Source organism: Lactuca virosa, chromosome 7, assembly GCF_052849685.1.
Source record: "Lactuca virosa cultivar CGN04683 chromosome 7, Lactuca_virosa_CGN04683_v6, whole genome shotgun sequence".
NCBI lineage: Eukaryota > Viridiplantae > Streptophyta > Magnoliopsida > Asterales > Asteraceae > Lactuca > Lactuca virosa.
This window is the reverse complement of record NC_136432.1, coordinates 239,743,262-239,770,073: the sequence shown is the minus strand read 5'-3', so window position 1 is coordinate 239,770,073 and position 26,812 is coordinate 239,743,262. Positions and strand designations below refer to the sequence as shown.

General features: G+C 39.1%; 1 long non-coding RNA gene and 1 pseudogene across 1 annotated transcript; one reads left to right on the top strand and one right to left on the bottom strand.

Annotated features, from left to right (window-relative positions):
- Positions 1 to 20,679: 20,679 nt before the first annotated feature.
- LOC145124433 (putative receptor-like protein kinase At1g11050 pseudogene) lies at positions 20,680 to 22,686 on the top strand (annotated as a pseudogene).
- Positions 22,687 to 22,827: 141 nt separating this feature from the next.
- LOC145124434 (uncharacterized) lies at positions 22,828 to 24,213 on the bottom strand. The gene is made up of 2 exons (XR_013715616.1): positions 23,706 to 24,213; positions 22,828 to 23,609 (listed from the first exon to the last, which is right to left on the bottom strand). It is a non-coding gene; the product is annotated as an uncharacterized LOC145124434 (long non-coding RNA).
- Between the last annotated feature and the right edge of the window lie 2,599 nt (positions 24,214 to 26,812).

The window sequence follows — 26,812 nt, the reverse complement described above, 5'->3', positions numbered from 1 at the left end:
GACATAGTCTTTAGAAAGTTCATAACACTTGTCAAATGTAGAGTAAGATGTTTCCTATTCTTGTACATTTGAGATTGGTAAGTTGTGATGTTTTGGATAAAACAAAGACCAGCTAAGACCAATAGTGAGAAATGTTTAACTTGATAAGAATCCGCACTAGCTCTTGAATATTTGTATTGTCAAGGAATGGTTCTTGACAAAGAGAAGACTTATATGTCGAGAGGATAGTGGGAGTCTAAATGATTCTGAAATAGTTTCAAGAACTAAATCAAGAGTTTTGTTAATCACTAGCCCACGACTTGAGGTTTGTAACCTATCGTGTTGACATATTCTTGTTTCTGTGTCTATTCCAGTTGAAAGTTGATTATGCTTGTGAGTTCTATGAGTTCTCAATTGTTTGCATAACAACCCGAAAGCAATGGTGGGCATTGTGCTACCAGGTGGCAAGAAATTAAGATTGCACAAGTTCAGTCCATATGAATTTGGAAGTGTCACTAACCTAGTCTTGTGATTATGGTTATGACAAATTCACATGGATAGGAACACATACACCATAAAATCTAAGTGTCATAAGGTTTCTCTTCGATTCATGAAAATGATGGTGAGGAAACGCTTCCACTAAGAAGATTTTAAGTAGATAGCGGTTGTGATATTTGCATTCTCATATAGTTAGTGGAGCGTGTGTGGTTAACCGGCACACTAACTAGTGAGAATTGCAAAAGGTCTAGACAAACATGTGAGTTATCTAAGGAAAGGTGTATGTTTTTGATAAAGTCTTATCAAAGCAATCTAGTATCAGAAATATGAACTTTGGTAAGAAAGTCAATAAGGTATTGATTTCTAGAAGTCCAGTTGATTTCTGAGTACATGTCAAAGCTAGTGGGAGCATAAAGTGTTATGCTGGTAATCATTATGCTAGTGGGAGCATGACGATTATGTTAAATATTGCAGGTTAGCAATGTTAATTATAGAAAACAAAAGTTTCAATTCGCCTTGAAAAAGTTGTTTTGCTATAATTAAGGGAGATGATTTTATACTTCACTCCAATTCTACAAGCTTAGATTGAGAATTTAATCTACTTTAGTCAAGAATATATATGAATGTTATGTTGGAATGGTTTAACATAAGGAAATTCTATATATGTTGCGTTCTCAAAATTCGATTATGATTACGGCATCCCTCTTCATAGTTCGAATTATGAAAACATGGCAAATAAAAAATTTTATAGCATAAATCATGTCCCATATGCTTTGGGTATAGGTTTGATTACATGTGCTATAATATTCATCCATTCTAAATTTTCCAAATGCCTAGGACATTAAGATGGAAAAAGGAATAGAACTGGAAATGACTAAAATGATTAAGCAAAGTTGTCGAGGACAATTTGAGGTTTACCAAAGATTGGTTGCTCATGGACAATTAGAAGTATAGAGTAAGGACCATATTGACATATTTTGAAAAGAGGCAACTCTTGTTCAGAAGTGATGGTCAAAATGGTAATATGGAATTGTCTCCATAGGTGGAAGTTATTCTTTGAATCTGTGTAAGATTAAAGAACTTAATGCTAAGAAGGATGTTCAAAGGAATGTACTTTGAATTTGAGACTTCATTTCCATGGAATTGTTTTCCATTGGAATACTTTGTAATTTCTGTTGCCAAGTCTTTGTGACTTCTGTGCATAGTCATTACAAGGGGATAATTGCATATAAGTTTAGAATCTAACAGATTACAGTAGATGGCAAGAGTTTGGTATTCTTTCATTTACAACGAGGATTGGAATTGTGAAATGAGCATCATTGGAATATTGTCAATTGATCTATTTCACAAAGAGAGGACTATATGTAAACATAGTATGCATACTTGGAGTATGGCATAATTGTTGTTTGGAAAACCATAGTGTACATGCTTGGAGCATGGGACAACTAATGTTTTAATTCAAGCATAAAGTTGATTAATCGAAACATAAATAATGAGTAATCAATATGGTGCTTAAATAAAAGGTGTTTTATTTACACTCAAAGTGTTGGGGCCATATAAGATTAGTATTATTCTTGTGTTTCACTTTGCATGTTTTTGACTTCCAGAATAATTATGTTATGGTATATATCATATTATTCAAACCATCCACAGTCAGTCATATGTTGGAAGTAGATATGAATCAAGACTGTCATGAATTTGGCTTGTATGATTTGTCTAAAGTGCTTTGGACAATGCAATGGTTGCTACAACATTCATGAGTACTCATAAGGGCTGAGTATTGGATTCAACCCACGCTCACTTGCATCACTTCATGGAATTTATCTCGAGTGATCGTGAGACGGTAATATCATATAAATCTTCAAACCTAGAGATATGAGTTGTTGACTATGAGTTGGTTATTCATTGATTGTACGAAAACGCATTGGTAACTCGATGTTATAAAACGTGCCTTTGTGAATAATTCAACAAGTAGTTAGTACAAGCATATCAGTCGAAGTTTATATGTTCCTTCTAGAAATAGAAGCGATATCTGGGCCCCTCGATGATTTGGTTTTGACTTATGTACCGGGCCCGGTCAGAACCTAATTGATGTGTTCAATTTAGTTCTATGTCGAAACAAATCAGAGATCGAGAAACAAATGTTGGACAATAAGTAAGACCATGTTCCATGTGTTTGTCCGGCTGATATCATGAGAACAGAGGATTATATGATCACTTATCTTAAATGGCGTATCATCATCATCTCAGTTCCGAGAGACTTTGAAAGAGCTACGATTGCTAGTCGGATTTTGAAGTCATATTTGAAAATATAGTTATTAGACTTATCCAAGTGGGAGACTGTTGGATATAGTGTCTAAGTCCATAACTTTATTTGGTATGTACTTGACCCGACCCGGCATGGTCCATTTGGGTTGCATGGCATTGCAATACTTGGATAGACTAAATGAGAGAATAAGGCACTTATGATTATTAATATATTATAAGTTCTAATATATTAATAATAGTATTATTTAATTAGTATTGATCAAGTATTAATCTAGTATTAATTTGGTGATCAAAGTGAGACTAATTAAATATATAGGGTTGATTATGACAATCATCAATTCTTTTATGGTGGATTAATGATCCATGGTTTATGGGTTATGGATGTAACCATATGGAGCTCCATGGATAGTCCATGGGAGTTACAAATCCATGGGTCATGGGAAATCAAGAGTCATGACAATTAAGGGCATTCATGTGTAAACTCTAATTGTGACAACACTATAAAAGGAACCCTATGGCTAGCAAAATAGTGACCTAGTGGACATAGTGTTACTAGAGAGGGCATAACCAATTTTGAGTGCTAGAAGTATTCTCTCAAGTTATTCCAAGTCTTGTGGTTTTGTGTGAAGCATTTGAGGCACAACATTTGGGGTGCTAGGCTCACAAAGTCTTGAAGGAATCCAAGCAACAACAAGGTATGTATTTCTACTAGTTTTTATGTTTTATGTAATCCCCATGCCATGCTAGTTAGGAAATAACCTTGTAAAAGAAATTTGCATGTATATAGAGAAAACATAGATTCAAGGTTATTAGGGTTGCATGTACACTTAGGAAGTGTTAGAATGCTCAAAACCCATCAGTTTTTGCCCTTAAGATTTGGCGACACTACCTCTATGGGGTCTGTTGTATCATTTACACGGATCACAAGAGATTGAGGTACTTTATGGACCATCCAAATCTGAACATGAGACAGCGGCGATGGTTGGACGTGGTGAAGGATTACGACTGTGAGATCCTTTATCACCCGTGGAAGGGCAATGTGGGGGCCGATGCTCTTAGCCGCAAGGCATTCGCGGCCCCGATTAGAGACATCTGTCTGAGGATGACGGTGATTACTCCATTGCTGGAGCATATTCGGGAGGCTCAGCAGGAGGCTATGAAGGAGGAACTTCGGAAGAGTGAGCGTATCGTGGATCAGATTTCCTCCTTCGATTATGATAGTTGTGGGTTATTGACACTCCATCGTAGAGTGTGGGTTCTGTATGTGGGCGGTGTGCACCAGATCCTAATGGAGGAGGCGCACAAATCCATATTTTCTATCCATACCGGGGCGACGAAGATGTACATGGATCTTCGTCCTGACTATTGGTAGCCCTGCATGAAGCGGGATGTAGCCTGGTACGTTGAGAGATGTTTGACTTGCAGGAAAGTCAAGGCAGAGCACCAGAGACCACATGGCAAAATGCAGCCGTTGGACATCCTTGTGTTGAATTGGGAGGAGATCACTATGGACTTCATTACGAAGTCACCTCGGACGGTGTGCAGAGTCGACACGATATGGGTCATCGTGTACCGATTGACCAACAGCGCCCATTTCATACTGATTCAGGAGAGTGTTCCGGCCGAGAAGCTGACTGACATCTACATCAGAGAGGTGGTAGCTCGGCACGGGGTGCCGGTTTCAATGATCTTCGACAGGGATGTACGGTTCACTTCCAGATTCTGGAAGAAATTTCATGACGAGTTAGGTACTTGTCTGCACTTTAGCATGGTCTTTCACCCACAGACGGATGGTCAGAGTGAGCGGACCATCCAGACCTTGGAAGATATGTTGCGGGCGGGCGTTCTAGACTTCGGTGGTAGCTGTGATACCTACCTCCCCTTGGCAGAGTTTTCTTTTAATAATAGCTACCACGCTAGCATTGACCGTCGTCCCTTCGAGATGATTTATGGGAGGAAGTGCAGGACCCCGATATGCTGGGGTGAGGTTGGACAGAGGGTCATGGGTAGTACCGAAGTAGTACTCAAGACGACATAGAAGATCCATCAGGTCCGTAGTAGACTTCAGACAACCCAGAGTCGGAAGAAGAGCTACGCTGACAGACGTCGATCATACATGCAGTTTCAGGTAGGAGATATGGTCCTCCTGAAGGTGTCACCGTGGAAAGGTATCATCCGGTTCAGGAAGCGAGGCAAGTTGGGTCCCAGATACATTAGTCCATTCAGGGTTTGGGCCCGAGTGGGCCGGGTTGCATATAGACTGGATCTGCCAGCCGAGCTTAGTCAGATCCACAACACCTTTCATGTCTCCCAGCTGTGGAAGTGCTTAGTGGATGATAATACAGTTGTTCCTTTAGAGGATATCTAGGTGGATGACAGCCTGAACTACATCGAGAGACCAATAGCCATCCTCGGCAGGAAGACGAAGGATCTGAGGAATAAGAAGGTAGATTAGTGAAGGTGCAGTGGCAGCACCGCAAGGGCTCGTAATGGACATGGGAGCCAGAGGAAGAGATGAGGGAGCACTACCCAGAGCTATTTTCAGGCGCATCAGACTTCGAGGACGAAGTCTGAAATAAGCGGGGGAGATTTGTAATGCCCGGTTTCTGGTATGTATTTAATTCATAACTTATTCATTTTTATATAGAAACTCGACGAGTTGGAGGCCCCAAACTCGTCGAGTAGAGATGGATTGGGATGCGGGTTATGAAGTCTACTCAACGAGTTGAGAAGGCTCAAATCGACGAGTAGGACTGGCAGAATGAAACCCTAATTTTAAGGGTTGTGCACCCTATTTAAACACCTTAACCCCCATAAGTTGGCCTCATTTATAGCCTCCATTGTCCCAAACCCTAGCCACGAAACCCTAATTCACTTTTGAGAGTCTTGAGCTTTTTTTATGCATTCTTTGTGATTTTAAAGAATGAGATACTTGAAGAAGGAGGAAGGACGTGTAGGAGGAGAGTAGATCCAATATTTGAGCTTCATTTCTGGTTCATCTGAGGTATAAAGCTCCTATCTTGCCTATAGTATGCTTAGATCTAGTTTTAGGTTGTTTTCTTCATGATTTGGTCCAAGTATGTTGGCTTTTGGGATTTGGATGTCCCATGTGCGCGAACCCTTTAGATCTAGGGTCTTTAAGGGACTTCATGGCACCAAGGTGCCAACTTTATGGCCATGGAAGTCCCATGAAACTTGTAGACCACCTTTTTTGTCTTTTGAGCCAAGTAGGCTATGCATGAAAGTAAGTATGGGAACTTTACGTGACCAAATCGTCCCTAGAGTCTAGATCTATGACCCCATGGCTTATCTTGAAGTTTTGATTGCTTTTGGAGTAAGATCTAAGCCTTTTTGAGTTAGGGTTAGGGCTCATTTCTTCTAGGATGAGTCTTAATGGGTAAAGTCGGAAACTTTACCCTCCTAGGTATGTTTTCAACCCAGATCTGGAATATGGGACTCAGATTCGAAGGAATAATGGCTTAATGCCTTAAGAAGGCTTAACAGATTGAAGAACTCGGCGAGTTCATGAAAGGACTCAACGAGTTGGGTCGTGATTCTAGATTTTGTGATTTATGGAACTCGACGAGTTGAAGGTCCAACTCGGCGGGTTAAGTCAACTCGGAATATTGATTTTGACTTTGAACATGGTGTTTACTTTGACTTTGACTTTGAAAAAAGTTGACCCGTAAGGGGTTACAAGTATGAAAGAGTAATTAAGGAAATATTTGATGCGTAGGGGTTTGAGTTGGGTGATTTCGGAGCCGGGGATTTATTAGCTACATTACAGCATTCGAGGTGAGTTACCTTCCCGGTAGCAGTGGGTCTAAGGCACCAAGGTCGGCCCACTAGTAGGAGTTTGTTGTTAGATGATTGTCTTTGTGAAAATTGTCCAGTATGTCACTATCTGTTATGATTTATGTGTCAGTATGATATGCTATTATATGATAGTAGTAAGAGGGGTGAGATAGACCCCGTTGCCGGTTGAGATAAACCGAAGGGTAGGCCGGGCACCCCTGATATGCCTGACAGTATGTTTATGAAATGATATTATGTGATAGTGGTAGGGGTGAAATAGACCCCATAACCGATTGGAATAGACCGGAGGGTAGTTCGGGCACACCAGATATGCCTGGCAGGGTAGGTCGAGCACCCAGATATGCTTGACATGGGTAGGTCGGGCACCCTAGATATGCCTGACAGGATAGGTCGAGCACCCATATATGCTTGAAATGGGTAGGTTAGGCACCCCAAATATGCCTGACAGGGCATGCCGGGCACCCAGATATGCTTGGCAGTATGTGATTATGTGGTATGATGGGGGAACTCACTAAGCTTTGTGATTACGGTTTTCAGTTTTCGTTTCAGGTACTTCCTCTTCAAATGGAAAGGAGCCGGCATGATGGCAGCGCATCACACTCGATTTTTCCGCACAAAAGATCTTTGGGAGATGTACTCAGACATTATTTTTATATGACATGTTTTGATATATTTGACACATGGGTTTTGAGTATGATATAAGATGACATTATCGATGTTTTCAGATTACCGTTTTATAATTACTTAATTAAAAATGAAATTTTTGGTCATGAATTTTGGAATGTTACACTTGAACAATTCAAAGCAAGATTAGTTGTTAATGGGAAATCTCAAGAAATCGGGGTTGATTGTCATGAAACTTTTAACCCCGTGGTAACCTGCAACCATACGCATAGTACTTAGCTTGGCACTCACTAGTAATTAGGTGTTACATCAACTAGACGTCAAAAATGCTTTTCTACATGGCTCTCTAAATGAAATAGTATTTATGCACCAGCCCCCCGGTTTTCATCATCCTTCTTATCCTGGCTATATGTGCAGGTTACGTAAGTCTTTGTATGGACTTAAGCAAGCTCCTAGGGCCTGGTACCAACGCTTTGCTACATATCTCTTGCAACTTGGTTTTACGTGTAGTAAATGTGATTCATCGTTGTTCATTTACACCAACGGTTCTAGTTAAGCCTGCTTGTTACTATATGTGATGATATTGTTCTCACCGCTTCCTCCACCCAACTCAAGAACGAACTCATCCAGAAGCTTGCTCGGGAATTTGAAATGACAGACTTGGGTCCACTAACATACTTCCTTGGCATTCATGTTACTCGCACTAAAAATCACATGTTTCTTCACCAACGCAAGTACACAGAGGAAATTATCAAGCATGCTAAATTAGATATGTGCAAACCTGTTACCGCTCTAGTCAATACTAATTCCAAGCTTAGCGTCATGAATGGGGATCCGGTTGATGACCCCTCTTTCTATCACAGTTTAGTTGGTGCACTTCAATACCTCACATTTACAAGGCCTGACATCTCCTATGCGGTTCAATAAGTGTGTCTTTTTATGCATGCACCACGAGTTCCTCATTTTAATGCTCTGAAACGTATTCTTAGATATCTTCAAGGAACTCTTGAGCTTGATTCACATCTTTATCCTTCCCGGCCCACTAAATATATAGCTTACACTGATACTGACTGGGATGGTGTAATGACTGGGATGGTGTAACGCCCGTAGATCCGGGCTAGTCAATTTAGAGATAATAGGGGTCGAAAACGACTTTTCGACAAAAGATTATTTAGAATAAATAATCTTAACAAAGTTTTAGAATATGTCAAGGGTTCCGTACATATAAAGAACGCCGAAATCCGAGTTATAACGAAGAAGTTATGCCCCGTCGAAGTTTTACGGCAAAACCGGCAAGGCACCGGGAAACGTAAATAGTGAATTTACGATAGAGGGCTTTTTAGCCTTAGCAATCTAAACAAAAGTTGTAGAATATGCTAAACCGAGAGCGTCCATAAAAAGAACGCCCAAATCTGACTTCGTATGAGGAAGTTATGAATTTTCTAAGATTTGGCATAGCAGTGCACAGCCCGAAACTCGAATTTTAGTTGGAGCGGTTTTTGGCTTACGTGACCTAAATGAGAGTTGAATATCTCATTAATAGGAACTCAACGATAAAAAGACAGACGAAAACGGAGTCCGTATGAAGGAGTTACGAATTCTTCGCGGTCATTTAACAGTCTAATCTCCTCCTACTGTTAAATTTAAGATCGGTCGAGAACTAGCCGACGGAGTCAAAATGAAAGTTGTAGATCTTACTTTTACCTACGCGTGGATATAAAGAACGTCGAAAACGGAGCTTGTATGCGAAAGTTATGAATTTTTGAAAATCGGCTGATTTCCACCCTGTGCGATGCCACGTGTCAGCACTAGGCTTTGCCTTGGTGCCCAAGTTGGCTCACGACGTGAATATTAAAAATTCACGACGCGAGTGACCCTCCAGCCTTCTATAAATAAGAAGTGAAGCCCTCTTCATTCCTCACACCTCCCATCACTTCCCTCTCTCTCTAGAACTTCTCTCTAGCCCTGAAACCCCCCGAAAAGCCTAGGGAACCTCCCTAGCACGAGGCGGAAGCCCCGTAGTGCCCGACGGATCCGAGAAGAAGAGCCTTTTGGCACGGGAACGCTGCTCCAGCGAAGCCCGGTTTTGAGAAAAACCCGTTGTAAGTGAGCTACGCCTACCCTATCTTTAGTATAACTTATGTTTCAATATAGTAACATTATTAGGACCTTAAAATAATTATTTGGGCTATTATTATGAGTTATATAATAGTGTTGCTTAACGCTTATATAATAGTAATAATGGCTAGACTATTAATTAGTCTCGGTAAATATTAGACTAAACCTTAGTGGTAATGGTACTAGGTTTTGTCGAAGGAAATTGTTTTAAGAGTAACGAAGTGCTGTCCGAGTGCCGAGTCACCACCATATCAGCTGAGTGCATCGTTACTTTCATCTTACACATAGATATGAAGTATTTTATATAAACTACGTGCTATGTGTGCATATTATCTGTATACTTACTATCTATGCTGGATGAACGGTTTTATACATGTTTTAAATGATTTAAACTGTATATGTATTTTATATCTACGATAATATATTGGGTAAAACATGGGTAGATGTAATAGATGGAATATGAGTTGTATGATGAGTTAAGAGGTGTTATAGACCACGAGGTGGACGATGTGAGAAGCCTTTCCCAAATGATGGCCCCGTCATCTAGCAGAGTATGGATGATAACCACAGACTATTCTAGACAGTCCAGTGGAACACTAGCAGGCTCGCAACCTGTAGGTGTTGTGTACGATGTGTTCACCCGGTGTACTCTAAACCCTGGCGATCATGCAGACTTGGTGCCTAAACCCTGGCGATCATGCAGACTTGATGCGTAAACCTTGGTGATCATGCAGACTTGATGGCTAAACCCTGGTGATCATGCAGACTTGATGCCTAAACCTGGCGACTATGCAGACTTAGTGCCCGTTGTGGAAACCATGGCAACGATGGACTTCGTGCCGATTCCTTAGGATGATACTTAGGAATGAATGAAGGAGGAATAGCTGATTCTTAGGGTAGATCCTTAAGAGTAAAAAATATAATGGGGATGGGTAATGGGGTTGATTGTTTGATTGTTTAAACATAATAATTATATTATTGTGGGTTGAAAACCCTATGTACTCACCAGGTTTCCCAACCTGACCCACTCAGTTTATTTGTATCACAGGTGTCGATACGAAGTTACTTTACACTGAGAGATTTAAAAGAGATGTAGATCACTAGTGTAAATAATGTAAGTTCTGTTTATGCTTATGTTTCTGTATTAACGATGACATCCCAAATGTTTTAAAATGGATAAAAATACATTTCTCCGGAAATGCTTTGATAACGTATTTATCATGTTTTCTGGGAACAAATTCTGCAACATTTTTGTTAAAAGAAGTACTCAGATTTTTATAAAGCATAAACAAAATCGGTATTTTCTGGCCGTGAAAATGGGGATGTCACAGTTGGTATCAGAGCATTAGTTTAAGCGAACTAGGAATATGGATTTATTTCTAGACTTAAACTTAGAATGCTAAGTAATGATTGTGAGGAGTGTGTCTTAGGTAATACACCTGAATAGACACAAGCACTAGCTTATTTAGGGAAAATGCCTAACATGCTTTTATGTGCTAAATGATTTATGATGCTTTATGATGCTAAATGTATGATCGGATCTATGGTCTGTTGCTGAGCGGATCTGGAAACTTTACGTGTTCAGACTTCTAAACGTTTAATTACGGTATTAGAACTGGCATGTAACTTTTCGGAGTAATAAGGAGATTTACACGTCGATCATAAATAAAATCTTCTCTATCTTAATTCTCGTCACTGCACGCCAAACATCCGACTTGGTGAATAGATCGACATGATGAGCACTCGAAGCGGATTTGGAAGCGGTAACCCGCAGCCCGAACCACAAGTGATTGAGCGTGTGCCAAATGTAGCAGCTGCACCCAAGACGATCACTATGGCAGGGGTACAAGCAATGGTGCAGATGATGTTGGATCGTCAGATGGAAGAGACAAGACGATTACTTCAACAAAGTAAGGACGAACTTACTGTGCCAGTACGCCAGGCACCTACTCTTGAGGCAACCATCTGGGTAGAGGTTGGCAAGAAGAGGAAATTTGAGGGAACTGCAAGGCCCAACAGGAACAACATGTTCTCACAGTCTGGAGGAGGAAGAGGTGAAGCAAAATGGTGTAACAAGTACGGAAGGAAACACAACGGGGGATGCCATAAGGAAGTGACCTGCTTCAAATACAGGAATACTGGTCACTATGCCCCCAAGTGCTCAACCAAGGAGGAAATTTGCCTTAAGTGTAGTGGAAAGGGACACTTCAAGCAAGATTGTCCGATAAGGGCTACAACGCCAAATGTACCGCTAAAGCACTATGAGGGATGCGACGAAGAAGTGACTTGTTACAGGTGTGGAAGAATCGGTCACTATTCCAAGGACTGTACGCATAAGGATAAAGTATGTTATAGATGCAGAGACAAGGGGCACATGTCTAGGGACTGCCCGAAGAAAAATGAAGCAGCAAGACCAAATGTGCCGCCAAAGCCGAAGGAAAGAGCATTCCAGAGGATCCTTGGCGAAGCTACTGACAATGCAAGGTTTCAGGAGTGAAGGCTTGATCTCCAAAGATCGAGTTATGAAGTAGTCAAGGGAATAATATCATATGATGTAACCTACTAGAGGCATAGTCTAGGGTGAACTTGAACACCTATGTAATAGTTTCAAGAAATAATAAAACCTTCGTTTTGTTATCTGGTGTGTTAAATTGTTGTGTGATTTTCTTGTATAATAACTTGGAAAAACTGCGAGACAATACTTGGGACGAGTATGAGTAGGTGTGAATGGTAGTAGAGGCCTATACTACCGGAAGCACAGGACTCACACTTGGATCAGGGAAAGTCACAAGGTTACCAAGAATCTAGTAATTGATACCGTTTTATTCAAATATGTCGTTACCATCGTTTCGGTAAAGACTAAGAAGATGATTGTTATTCCGACTCTAGTGGTCATATCGAATTGAGTCCGACTACGACGAGTATGTTAAATGGTTCAGAGAACCAAGTTTGAAGCAACATCTGACTTAAACCGGAAGATTAAAATGAAGGATAATCAAATCGATCGGTAGAGGTATCGCGATAGTTTCTTGTAGCTAGAAATGCTACCTTTTAAGATGAGATTAGAACATGAAGGAAAGTAAAGTCTGTTCTGGAGACCTGAGTCTAATTGCAATATACGATGATATGCCATTAGAATACGGCACATCAGTCCATTGTAGTAATAAAAGAACTTATCTTCAGTTGCTAAGAAGAATAAGGAGTCTCCAGAGAGATGGTGACTCGAATGTCATAAATTGGAGTCTAACGAGCAGGTACAAGATCGAGTACCGCCTGTAGTCAAGGAGTCTAAGAGTTAGATACACGTTCAAAGAAACACCAAAGTTACGATTATTACTCAGGATGAAGAGATAACGTATGGAGTCATCATGTGAGCCCTGTTTCGTTGATGATTCCGGGACATAATCATCCTAAGGGGGAGATAATTGTAACGCCCGTAGATCCGGGCTAGTCAATTTAGAGATAATAGGGGTCGAAAACGCCTTTTCGACAAAAGATTATTTAGAATAAATAATCTTAACAAAGTTTTAGAATATGTCTCAAGGGTTCCGTACATATAAAGAACGCCGAAATCCGAGTTATAACGAAGAAGTTATGCCTCGTCGAAGTTTTACGGCAAAACTAGCACGGCACCGGGAAACGTAAATAGTGAATTTACGATAGAGGGCTTTTTAGCCTTAGCAATCTAAACAAAAGTTGTAGAATATGTTAAACCGAGAGCGTCCATAAAAAGAACGCCCAAATCTGACTTCGTATGAGGAAGTTATGAATTTTCTAAGATTTGGCATAGCAGTGCACAGCCCGAAACTCGAATTTTAGTTGGAGCGGTTTTTGGCTTACGCGACCTAAATGAGAGTTGAAGATCTCATTAATAGGAACTCAACGATAAAAAGACAGACGAAAACGGAGTCCGTATGAAGGAGTTACGAATTCTTCCCGGTCATTTAACAGTCTAATCTCCTCCTACTGTTAAATTTAAGATCGGCCGAGAACTAGCCGACGGAGTCAAAATGAAAGTTGTAGATCTTATTTTTACCTACGCGTGGATATAAAGAACGTCGAAAACGGAGCTCGTATGCGAAAGTTATGAATTTTTGAAAATCGACTGATTTCCACCCTGTGTGCGATGCCACGTGTCAGCACCAGGCTTTGCCTTGGTGCCCAAGTTGGCTCACGACGTGAATATTAAAAATTCACAACGTGAGTGACCCTCCAGCCTCCTATAAATAAGAAGTGAAGCCCTCTTCATTCCTCACACCTCCCATCACTTCCCCCTCTATCTTGAACTTCTCTCTAGCCCCGAAACCCCCCGAAAAGCCTAGGGAACCTCCCTAGCACGAGGCGGAAGCCCCGGAGTTCCCGACGGCTCCGAGAAGAAGAGCCTTTCGGCTCGGAAACGCTGCTCCAGCGAAGCCCGATTTTGAAAAAACTCGTTGTAAGTGAGCTACGCCTACCCTATCTTTAATATAACTTATGTTTCAATATAGTAACATTATTAGGACCTTAAAATAATTATTTGGGCTATTATTATGAGTTATATAAGAGTGTTGCTTAACGCTTATATAATAGTAATAATGGCTAGACTATTAATTAGTCTCGGTAAATATTAGACTAAACCCTAGTGGTAATGGTACTAGGTTTTGTCGAAGGAAATTGTTTTAAGAGTAACGAAGTGGTGTCCGAGTGCCGAGTCACCACCATATCAGCTGAGTGCATAGTTACTTTCATCTTACACATAGATATGAAGTATTTTATATAAACTACGTGCTATGTGTGCATATTATCTGTATACTTACTATCTATGCTGGATGAACGATTTTATACATGTTTTAAATGATTTAAACTGTATATGTATTTTATATCTACGATAATATGTTGGGTAAAACATGGGTAGATGTAATAGATGGAATATGAGTTGGATGATGAGTTGAGAGGTGTTATAGACCACGAGGTGAGGGTGAAGGTGAGAGGTGGATGATGTGAGAAGCATTTCCCAAATGATGGCCCCGTCATCTAGCAAAGTATGGATGACAACCACATGCTATTCTAGATAGTCCAGTGGAACACTAGCAGGCTCGCAACCTGTAGGTGTTGTGAACGATGTGTTCACCCGGTGTACTCTAAACCCTGGCGATCATGTAGACTTGGTGCCTAAACCCTGGTGATCATGCAGACTTGATGCCTAAACCTTGGTGATCATGCAGACTTGATGCCTAAACCTTGGTGATCATGCAGACTTGATGCCTAAACCCTGGCGATCATGCAAACTTGATGCCTAAACCCTGGTGATCATGCAGACTTGATGCCTAAACCTAGCGACTATGCAGACTTAGTGCCCGTTGTGTAAACCGTGGCAACGATGGACTTCGTGCCGATTCCTTAGGATGATACTTAGGAATGAATGAAGGAGGAATAGCTGATTCTTAGGGTAGATCCTTAAGAGTAAAGAATATAATGGGGATGGGTAATGGGGTTGATTGTTTGGTTGTTTAAACATAATAATTATATTATTGTGGGTTGAAGACCCTATGTACTCACCAGGTTTCCCAACCTGACCCACTCAGTTTGTTTGTATCACAAGTGTCGATACGAAGTTACTTTACACTAAGAGATTTAAAAGAGATGTAGATCACTAGTGTAAATAATGTAAATTCTGTTTATGCTTATGTTTCTGTATTAACGATGACATCCCAAATGTTTTAAAATGGATAAAAATACATTTCTCCGGAAATGCTTTGATAACGTATTTATCATGTTTTCTGGGAACAAATTCCGCAACATTTTTGTTAAAAGAAGTACTCTGATTTTTATAAAGCATAAACAAAATCGATATTTTTTGGCCTTGAAAATGGGGATGTCACAGATGGTTGCCCCGATACTCGACGATCCACATCTGTTTATTGTGTTTTTCTCGGGGATAACCTTATATCGTGGTCCGCTAAAAGACAACCTACATTATCTCGATCCAGTGCTGAAGCGGAATATCGAGCCATCGCAAATGTAGTTGCCGAAACGTGCTGGCTACGTAACCTTCTTTGTCAGCTTCATGTCCCGCTCCAACGTGCTTCACTTGTTTATTGCGACAACGTTTCCGCAGTCTACCTCTCTGGTAATCCAGTTCAACATAAACGTACCAAGCACATCGAACTTGACATTCATTTTGTCCGAGAAAAGGTAGCACTCGGTCATCTTCGAGTTCTTCATGTACCGTCTGCTTATCAGTACGTTGATATCTTCACCAAAGGCCTTTCGTGCCAGCTGTTTCTAGATTTCAGATTTGGTCTTAACGTCTAGCCTCCGTTCGTTACGACTACAGGGGAGTGTTAACGATAACTATCATATAAGATTAGAATTACAGTTGTATTTGAATGTATTTCGAATTAGTTTATCCTTATCTAGTGGTAGGATGATTGTTGTATATATACTCATTGATGATTAATGAGAAAGGCAACGAAGTCAATTACCTTTAAACAGGAAAATTAATACATTAGGGACCTCTTATGCAAAAAAAGAAAACTTTGATGACCAATTCATACAAACCCGAAACTTAGTTGCGCTACAATGTCATTTTCCCAAGAGAAATTAAGTTTCTGAGTTAATTAGAGGTTGAATGACACAATGTAGCTTTTCCACCAAACATGTTATGGTCTTAACCTCTTTTTATGGTTGTTTCATAAGGTGTCCGTTAAAATTTAGTTGTATCCATAAATAATTGTGTTAGGTGTGTGTTAAGTAGAAGTCAGTTGTATTCATAAAGATTCATGTTATGTAGCCGGCAGGTAGAATAATAAATGACTCAATGTAGCTTTTGGTATGAATCATGTTATGGTCTTAACATCTTTATATGATGGTTTGATATGGTGTTTGGTAAGAGTTAGTTGTATTCATTAGAACGGTGTTATGTGAGTGTTAAGTAGAAGTTGGTTGTGTTTATAGAGAGTCGTGTTAGGTAGGAGTTTGGATGTATGCATAAAGAGCGATATTCGGTGGGTGGCGCGGGCGATAGGTAGGAGTTAGGTGATTTCATAAATGGAATTGCGAACCTTTGGACCATTTTACATATCAGGATATTATGTTAAATAGGTGATAGGTAGAAGTTAGGTGATTTCATAAAAAAGATTCAAAAAATTGATTGGATTTAAGGCAACACAATGCTCCTGAACAAGATGTTGTTTTGAGAGTTGCATGTGGTCCGGGGCGGCTGGGCCTTCCAGAGGATTGGGTTGACCAGCCAAAGCCTAGCTCTGGCTATCGGGTATGTTGAATGGGATAGGCAGGCCTTTGTGAACCTTTGTTTTGAACATTAGATTATATTTCTTCTAATGTGATCGTATTGAGTTTCAAAGTCAACACATCTTAACGTATCAATTTTTTAAATTTCTTACATCATCATCAAAAAATCAAAGCTTGTGGAATCCTAGAAATTTTGAAGATACAAATTTATAAATTGGTAGCCAATGGCTATTTATTAAAAAAAAAAAAAATCAGCCTCATATAATTCAACCCCGCTAAAAATAAATAAAAATAAAAAATATGCCAATGGTGGTCTCTATTTATACATCAGTTTTTTTTCTGACTTTTGGTATATTATGTTTTTTATTTGGTAATAAAGCAAAATTTGTGATTTATAAAATTTGGTTAAAAATAAAAATAGAACTAACTGCATGCCGGCCCTTGGGATAAACAAACCGAATGTTGTTCAGTTAGGCTACTATGTTCATGCTTGATTTTTCACCATATTTATCATTAAAACCTTTTGTATAACGTGTGACCCGTTCAATGAGAGTAATCACAACGACATTGCTAAGGGCGGTGTTCGGTAGGAAGTTGGATTTTGTATGGTTTCAAATCGGAGCAAGACGGTGTGGTATATGACCATGAGAAAGAACAAATGCCATCAAGATAAATATCTCCATCTATTATAGCCATTTTCAGATGGTTATTTGCATCCGTCGTGCATTGTGGCTTTTATGGGTTTCGAATCTCACCTCCATCTTTTGTAGCCATTGTTAGAATTTGAAGGTCGTGAAATAATCTGAATATAAATGAAATGATCCCATCTTTTCTATCGATCAAGAATCACACCTCCATCTTTTGTAGCCATTGTTAGAATTTGAAGGTCGTGAAATAATCTGAATATAAATGAAATGATCCCATCTTTTCTATCGATCAAGAACCACACATAATTTTAGTACGCAATGAAGATCAAACGAATAACACTAATACTTTGGATTTTTGGATAGGCTGCTAATGGACCAATTTCCTTTGGTTACCAAGAACCACATTATAGAGATGGATAATGAAGGTCAAAGACTTACCTATATTTAGACCATCCCAATGGAGTTTTCATGGAGGGTTTAATGGGTAAAAGATGATGACGTGACTTTGAATATAAAGGAAATAGCATGGTGGTTTGAGTTTAAGAGCATAGAGTGTGGGCAACTAGATGTAACACCATTTTGATGTCACCTCACATGTAACATCACCAATGGTGTTATAACACCAAATAGAGAAATAGTCACCATGTTTCATCTTGTTATAACACAAACTTTTTTCCATTTTATAATTTTTTTTTCAATTTTTTTTTTAATTTAAACAAATACTTTTTAAATATAACATAATAAATAAAACATAATGTTTAAAAATTATAAATAACATATAATAAAAACAATTTTTAAAGATTAAAAATAACAAGGAAATTAAATTACACATAACATCCATATTCAAAAAAAAAATACAACTCTATTCGTTAAAAAAACATTTTTTTTAAAACTAAACGCTATTCGTTATCGTTATTGTTACAATATAAGATATAATCTGCCAAGTCCTCTCGAAGTTGTCTGTGTTTATTTGCGTCCTGAATGTCAACGACTCGATGCAAATACACGGTTGTTCCTGGTTGAAACTGAACGTGTCTGGGCTCCGTTGGGATATAGTGTGCAATATTTCGCCCTTTATCTTCTACTATCATGTTATGCATTATGATACATGCATACATGATATATCGTAGAGTTTCTAAATCCAATGGTCATGCTTGCATGTTCAACTATATGCCACTTCGCCTTCAGCACTCCAAAAACACGTTTCACATCCTTACGTGCTCCTTCTTTTCTTCTCTTAAAAAATTTGTCTCGTTCTTCAACCGGGTGGCGGAATGCCTTCACGAATGTGGAATACTAAGGATATATTTCATGTGTAAGGTAATACCCATATTTGTATTCGTTTCCATTCACCGTGAAAGGAGCATCCGGGGCCTTTCCATTCAAAAGATCGTCGAATATTGGCGACTAATCAAGAACGTTGACGTCGTTGTTGGAACCCGCAACCCCAAAAAATGCATGTCAAATCCATAAATCTTGAGAAGCAACAGCCTCTAAAACCAACGAAGGTGATCCGTGATGACCACTTACGTATTGCCATTTCCATTCTACCAGACAATTTTTCCATTTCCAGTGTGTGCAATCAATGCCTCCGATCATTCCGGGAAACCCATGGCGTTCTTCATGCGCCGCATACAATTCTTGCAAATCATGCAACGTAGGTTTCCGCAAATACACGTCTCCAAATGTTTCAACAACACCCCTTGACAATGTATACAAACTCTCCCTTGCGGTTCTTTCGGACATTCTCATATAGTTGTCATTGGTGTCAGGTGACTCCCCCATAGCCATCAAACAAATGGCCGTACCACATTTCTGCAACGTTGTAAACCCTCGTCTACCTCTAGCATCATATCTCAATTAAAAAAATTCATACCTAAACATAAATTAACTACAGTTTAAAAATATATTGCATTTGTTGTAAAATTAAAGAAACATGTACTAGATTTTTATTTATTTTGTATAAAAGTATAGTAAATAAGCGATACCGGCTTTCCAAGGCGTTGGCGATCCGTAGGAACACATTTCTACTCAAACGAAATCTTCTTTTAAAGTCGTTCGACCCATATACACAATTATCCGCAAAGTAATCGCGATCTAGATGTTCGTGTCCTTCCTCGCGATTTCTGTTTAACATCGCACGTCTTGTTAGTAGCGGGGTTGGGCCTGGTTGTAGCAAGTCGGTAGTGTAATAATGATACATCATCCTGAAGAAAATATCGTCATCTGAATCACCGGACGAGTCGAAAGGGTCCATATTTTTTTTGAAGATAATTGAAAGTGTGTAAAGAGAAGAAGAGAAATTGTGTGAAATTTTTTATAAAATGGTAGGTATTTATAGGGTAAATGATTTTTTTTAATAGTTATTTTTTTTATAAAAGAACCGTTGCCAAACGGTTAGTGAATGAAACGTTTGAAAATGGTGTCGTTTCTTCCAGTTGTGACGCAAACGAGTTTCGCCCTCAACGAGCAAAAACGAGAAGGAGGGGGGGGGGGGGGGGCGGTGTTCCCCCCGTCACGACGCCGTTAAGGCTTGCCACGTCCGCACAACGAGCACGAGAAGTGCCCATAACGTCTCGTCTAATGAATGTGGGAGTTTAATACCCATTCAACGGTGTCACTGAAATTGCTTTTTTTTTTCTTTTTTTTTTCTTTTTTCTTTCTCAATTTAATATAACAATTATATTGAAAGTAAAATTTGATTTTTTCTTTTTTTCTTTTTTGCAATAAACAAACCATATATATATATATATATATATATATATATATATATATATATATATATATATATATTTGTTGGTGGAATTTTTCATACTTTTTATTTTCTTTTTTAATCGGTAACTTTTAATTTCTAAATTGTAATCTTTAATTAATATTTAGTAATTGTAACTTTGAATTTTTAATTAATGTAATATTCTAGTTTTATCTATTAATATTATTTATAAAAAAATATAATAAAATGCTGATGTGACAATCCATTGAACTCTTAAGATTTTAATAGAATGTAGAGTTTAATAGATAAAATTGTATAGTTAGTGTGTCAATCCATTAAACTCTTAAGAGTTCAATACATTGGAGATGACCTTATAAAGAATCAAATTTCATTATCGATCAAGAGTCCACAATCACAAATAACTCTATCAAGGTATTTATGTACCACATAGTTAAAGTCAGTTTTTTAAAAGTTCTTCTATTGTTTTGAGTATTAATTTTAAGATCAACTTTTGGATTTCGCATTGATTTTAAGGGATTTCGTATTTGAACAAGAAGGAGATGAAGAAATAAATAAGACCAGGGTAAAATAAACATTTTTCAATATTCATGGACCAAAAATGAAAAATCAATTAAAATAAGAGACCAAATATATAATTTACTCTATATTTAATTGCTCAAATGGAAAAGTCAACTTTTAATTAATAGGTGCAAACTGGACAGTCTATAAAACGACATTTTCTATTTATCAAAAACATGTAGCATCTCCAAGTTGCTTCTATATATCTCCTGTTTTGTTATTATTTATCATCGGTCAATTTCAAAACCCATCAATCCAACATGATTCATTTATTAACTGCGGCTGTCTTCGCGATTCTCAGTTTTTCATCTTTAGTTTGGTCTCAAACACTCACCAATTCCACCTCTTGTCCCATGGATTTCAACTACGTCCGCCAAATCCAGTGGCCAACCGCCGACTGCCGCCCCTCCGGCGACCCAACCAAAACCATCACCAATTCCACTAATTGTTGTCAAACACTGCTTAGCGTCTTCGGCATCAGTTTAGCTCAACACCTCAAAGACACCTCTCAATTTCATCTCCGTGATCTCAAAACGTCCTCGTCTTGTCTCTCGGATTTTCAGAAGAAACTCACCTCTCTTTCCCTCCCCAGTAATCTCGTTTCCTCTTGTTTTGACCCTATGCAGTTTGTCATTTCGTTGAATACCTGTGCTGGAATTCAGACCCTCCAAGATTGGCGCCAAAAGTTGGGGAATGAAACAATTCTTGATTCTTCGTGTCGGGATGATCTCTCTGATCTTACTGCCTGTGATGCTTGTGGTTATGCTGCGTTAACGGTTCAAAAAGAACTCGTGTCGATAGATGGTAACGCTTCTCATTCAAATAACTGTTTTTACTTCATTGTTCTTTATGGTGCTGGTATACTCAATGAGTTCGGGCCTGAAAGTAATTCTGCTGTAACTTGTAACTTTGATATTAACATTCTACCTAAATCCCATAAAAATGGTCGTTCCTCTTTGATATATGGATTGGTTGGAGGACTTGTTGCCGTGGTAGTAATCTTTTGTTTGGTGGGGTTATGCTTTTGGTGGGATAGGAAGAAGAAAAAGCAAAAGATCGGTGAATCAGGAACTAATCCATTTGAATCACGTTTGCCAAGACGACGTCCAAACACTGGTTCTGTATGGTTCAAGCTTTCTGACCTTGAGAAGGCAACCAATAACTTCTCCATAAACAATTTAATCGGTAGAGGTGGATTCGGGGTTGTTTATAAGGGTGTTTTGTCTGATGGATCTGTGGTTGCTGTTAAACAGCTTATAGAATCAGAGTTTGAAAGGACGGATGACTTTTGTAACGAAGTTGAGATCATTAACACTTTGAGGCATCGAAATCTTGTTCCACTTATCGGGTGTTGTATTCGTGGTGAAGATGGGGATTACGAGAGGAGAGATGATCAAAGATTCCTTATCTATGAATACATGTCGAATGGGAATCTTGACGACCATTTGTTTTCATCGATGAGTGAAAAACCACGATTGACATGGTCTCAAAGAAAGAACATAATCTTGGATGTGGCTAAAGGTTTAGCTTATCTTCACTATGGAGTGAAGCCTGCCATTTATCATAGAGACATCAAACCTACAAATATACTTCTAGATGCCAATATGAGAGCTCGAGTGGCAGATTTCGGATTAGCCAAGCAAAGTAGAGAAGGGCAATCACATCTGACCACTAGAGTTGCGGGAACCCATGGATATTTAGCGCCAGAATATGCCATCTACGGCCAATTGACTGAGAAAAGCGACGTCTACAGCTTTGGGATTGTGATATTGGAGATTATGTGCCGGAGAAAAGCTCTCGACTTGTCTTGCTTAGACTCGCATCTTTTGATTACTGACTGGGCTTGGTCACTTACAAAGGAAGGGAATGTCGGGCTGGTTTTGGATCATTCGTTGGGAGATGCCATGAGTTCGGAGACTATGAACCCTACAGGGGATATGGTGAGATTTGTGCTTGTTGGAATTTTGTGTGCTCATGCAACTGTTGCTTTTAGGCCTACAATTATGGAGGCATTAAAGATGTTGGAAGGAGATATTGAAGTGCCGGTTATTCCTGATCGACCTATTAGCACGTATTCTATTTAGGCCCATGTTTTGCTTTGTATTTGTATTGGGATGTATTTGTCCTACTTTGTATTGTATTGTGATGTATTTGCCCGGCCCATGTATTTTGTATGTTATGTATATATTATGTACCTAGTGAGATTTGGAATTGATACTTGTACCTAGTGAGAATTGGAATTGATATTTGAAAATACGCTTTGTAACATGGTATCCAGGGCCGGTCCATTGAATTTCAATGCCCGGGGCCAGAAAGTAAAATAATGCCCTAACATTTCTCAACAAAATAATATAGGAAAAGTGAAATAAATTTTATAGTCAAACTAAATGATAGTTGTACAAACAAAAGCATACAAACGGTGCCATTTTACATTTTTTGAAGAAAAACATATTTTATTTGATGATAAGCAAGACTTCATAGAAATTGACTTTCAATACTTCTTTCCGCCGAAGTTAGCTATCCAGAACCAAAACCTATACAAAAAACATAAAATGGTCTTGCAGAAATGGAGAATCAACATCATATTTTCTAAAATCTGATACATCAAAGGTTTCAGAAATTAAAATAACTTATCAGATTTTGAGACATATCTGAATTTCATATACATCAGATTATTCAAAAAAAAACATATCACATTATTCAGATATAAAAAAAACTAATTAGTTGTTCAAAAACAGATTTCACATGACATCAGAATTTACATAACAGATTTTCAGAAATCTGATACATCATATTTTAAGAAATTAAAATAACTTATCAAATTTTGAGATACATCAGATCTTCATATACATCAAATTATTCAAAAAAAACTATATCATATTATTAAAAAAAAACAGAATACATCAAAATTTCAATACCAAAAACACATCATACTATTCAGAAAAAACAGTTACATCAGAAATTTAAGAAAATCTCATTAGAAAAAACCTTATAAAAGTCAAAAGAAGTCGAAGGAAAAAATTACCTCAAAAAATTACCTGGAAAATTGCTTAGTGTAATCCAGGATGAACAACACTCCAAGTCTGCAATCTTGGATAAAAAATTTCACTTTTCCAGGAAGCTATATAAAAAAACTGAAATTTCAAAAAATTTAACCAATACTCACTATCAGATTTTCGAAACATCAAGTATTGTTATGCAAGAAATTTGAAATACTAGAGAAAACTTACTGGATTAGGACCTTAGGAGGACGAATTCATTCAATCACTGTATCGCACCTTTGAATCTTCACTTTAAGTCTTTAGCACAACAGAATTAGAGCAATAGATAAACTATTACTGCAGTAGGGACGATTCAGTAGAGGACGATTAAGAATATAGGAGAAGGCCAGAAGCGATCGATTTATCGAGAGAGAGAGAGAGAGAGAGGGCAAGAGAAGTGCTGAACTGCTGAAGCAGTGAAGCGGATGAGACAGTGGGGCAGTAGGTGATCGATGCAGAAGGACGCCTCGTGTTCTTCATCTTCAATTATTAGATGTTTAGATCGAAGAGTCAGAATTGGTTGTAGTTGCCGCTATTAGGTCTCCAAGAATCTGCTGCCCTTACGTCTTGAACGGGATGGATCTTTACTGTACTAGTCTTCTCAACATGGCCCAAATATACAATAATACCTATAAGAGGCTTTGAAAAATTGCTGCCCCATTAGAAATTGCTGCCCTGGGCCGTGGCCCAGCTCGCCCTGGGCTTGGGCCGACCCTAATGGTATCAAAGCTATAATAACTCTCTCTCTCTCTCTCTCTCTCCCCCTTCATTTCTTCCTTTGTCGACTTCTCTCTTTGCCTCTAATCCTAGTTGTCATTACCTTCATCACAAATGGTGATGCACTGCCACCAACAAACCCTTTTTTATTACCAACATCAAAGTGTGCGTACCTCTTACACTTGATCTTGATGAACTGAACTATGACGCATGGTGCAAACTCACTGAGACTAACTATTATGTGTTCTTGACCATTTCTTGATCGTACCCTCGGAAATCCCTCTTATTCATGAAAGTAGCTTGACTCACTTGTCAAGTTGTGGATCTATGGAACCATCTGGAAGTCTGCCTATCTCTTTTTGGCGATGGTTCACCCATATCCTTCACCCATGTGTTATGGTCGGTTGGGTTGAGACGGTCATGCTTTGTGTTGAAGGCCAAGATACCCAGGGTGGTCCGGATAGACTGACGGCATGCAAGGCGGTCCAGTCAGGCTGAAGGCCCGGAGAGCGGTCCAGATAGGTTCTGGGCCCGGCGCGACGGTCCAGTCATGTTGAAGGCTCTGAGAGCGGTTCAGATAGTCTGTAGGCCTAGTGTGGCGGTCCAGTCAGGCTGAAAGCTCATGTATGCATGTTATTATTTGTATGGTTGTGTGTGGTACTTTGGGGGAACTCACTAAGCTTTGGCTTACGGTTTAAGTTTATGTTTCAGGTACTTTAGATGATCGAGACAAGGCGAAGACATGATTGTACACATCCTTTGGTGTTATGTTTTAGAGATTTATGATACATTGGTCTTGGGAATATTTGTATTTTGATACTTGATTTTGATATGGGTTTTCTTAAAAACAATGACTTCCTTTAAATTAAAAATAAAAAAGTTTATCGTGTTTTTGGGATGTTACAAGTTGGTATCAGAGCCCTGGTTTGAGAGAATACGTGAGCATCTGTATGTATCCAGACTCAAACTAAGGATCCGTAAAAGTTTTCAAAATAAATTCCCAAAATTGTTTTAAAAAGTAACCAGAGAAGGATGCAATGTGTACCATCAACCGGAGCAGAAAGTATACCCAAGTTACCCACAATATTATTTGTTTATGATGATTATGATACAACTGCATGCTAGTGACAGGCTAAGGATCTTCAAGAATTTCATGATAGAATTGCCTGACGTATGATGTATGATAGCCTAGGAGGACTTCTTGTATGAAATTGACATCATTACTATAGTTGCTTATTGTGTGCATCATAGTTATACATAACTAATATTTTATAGTCTGAGAATGTTTGGTTTGGCCTTACTACCTGTTCCTTGTCTGGTTGTGGTATTAGGGTAGAGTCAAGTATTCGATTTTCTATAGGATCTAGTGTTATGTATGATTAGCATACATGAGTGGCTGCAGGGTTGGTGGAAGTTTCATGAATGAGTATATTTGTGAGCAACTGACCATGTGAGGAATGTTTAGTCACTCCCGATAGAGTGAGATAGGATGTATGCATATCATGGTTGTTATACTTGTTTTGGGCAGTTTGTGATGATCTTTGAGACAAATACAGGTACGTATGGAAGGGAGTATGGGCCCGTACTACTGGGAGCACAGGACCCGTACATGTAAAAAGGAAGTCACAAACCCCATGGGTTCAGTTGTTGGGATGGTAATGATGGTATGACTATGGTATTTCTAATATATTATGGTTTATTTTCAATATGGTATTCACGAGGGGATCAGGTTTTGGATCTGGAGCAAGTGGCTAGGATAGGGCGGGATTGACTGGTGATCAGATATAAGAGATGATTATCGTTGAGGTGGCTAGTGCTATCCGAGGATCTATCCCGGAGTTGTTTGGGTCTATTAAGACAGCTATCATTGAGGTCTTTGGTGATCGTTATCTTTCACTTTCGGAGGTTGTTGTTGCTGCAGCTACCGTGGTTGTTGTTGCTGTAGGGGTTCGAGGGGAGAGAGCTTTCCAGTACCGGGACTTCGACAATACAAAGCCGCCGGAGTTTGATGGGGTCAAGGACCCGATTGTGGTGATGAGATGGTTGTCTGATATGGAGGGTTGTTTCTTCACATGTTCTTCTGTGTATGACCAGAAGGTCAAGTGCGACCTGAACCTTCTCATGTTAGTAGCGAAGGATTAGTGGAGACTGGTGACTAGTGCTTACACTCCTGAGTAGAGAGCTGCTATTACTTAGGAGTAGTTCTCGGAGATGTTCCGCTCAAGATACATTCCTTTAGTGGAGAGGGGGAGGTTGGATCGAGAGTATTTAGATTTGAGCCAGACTTCGGAGACGGTGACGGAGATCACCAAGATGTTTACTAAGAGGGCTCTTTTATGCCTTGAGTTTACTGCTTCGAAGTAGGCTCAGATGACCCGGTACTTGAGCATGCTCAAGATGAATATTCGACAGTTTGTGTCTACCCATCGATATGGTACCCTCGCTGAGTTCTAGGAGGCTGCAAAGAGGCGAGAGATTGAGATTGAGACACAGACGAGGGAGCAGCTTCAGGCTCCGATTCAGTCCCAGCCTGTGGCGAAGCAGTTCAAACCCGCCAAGTCACGATCAGGCTTGTCGAA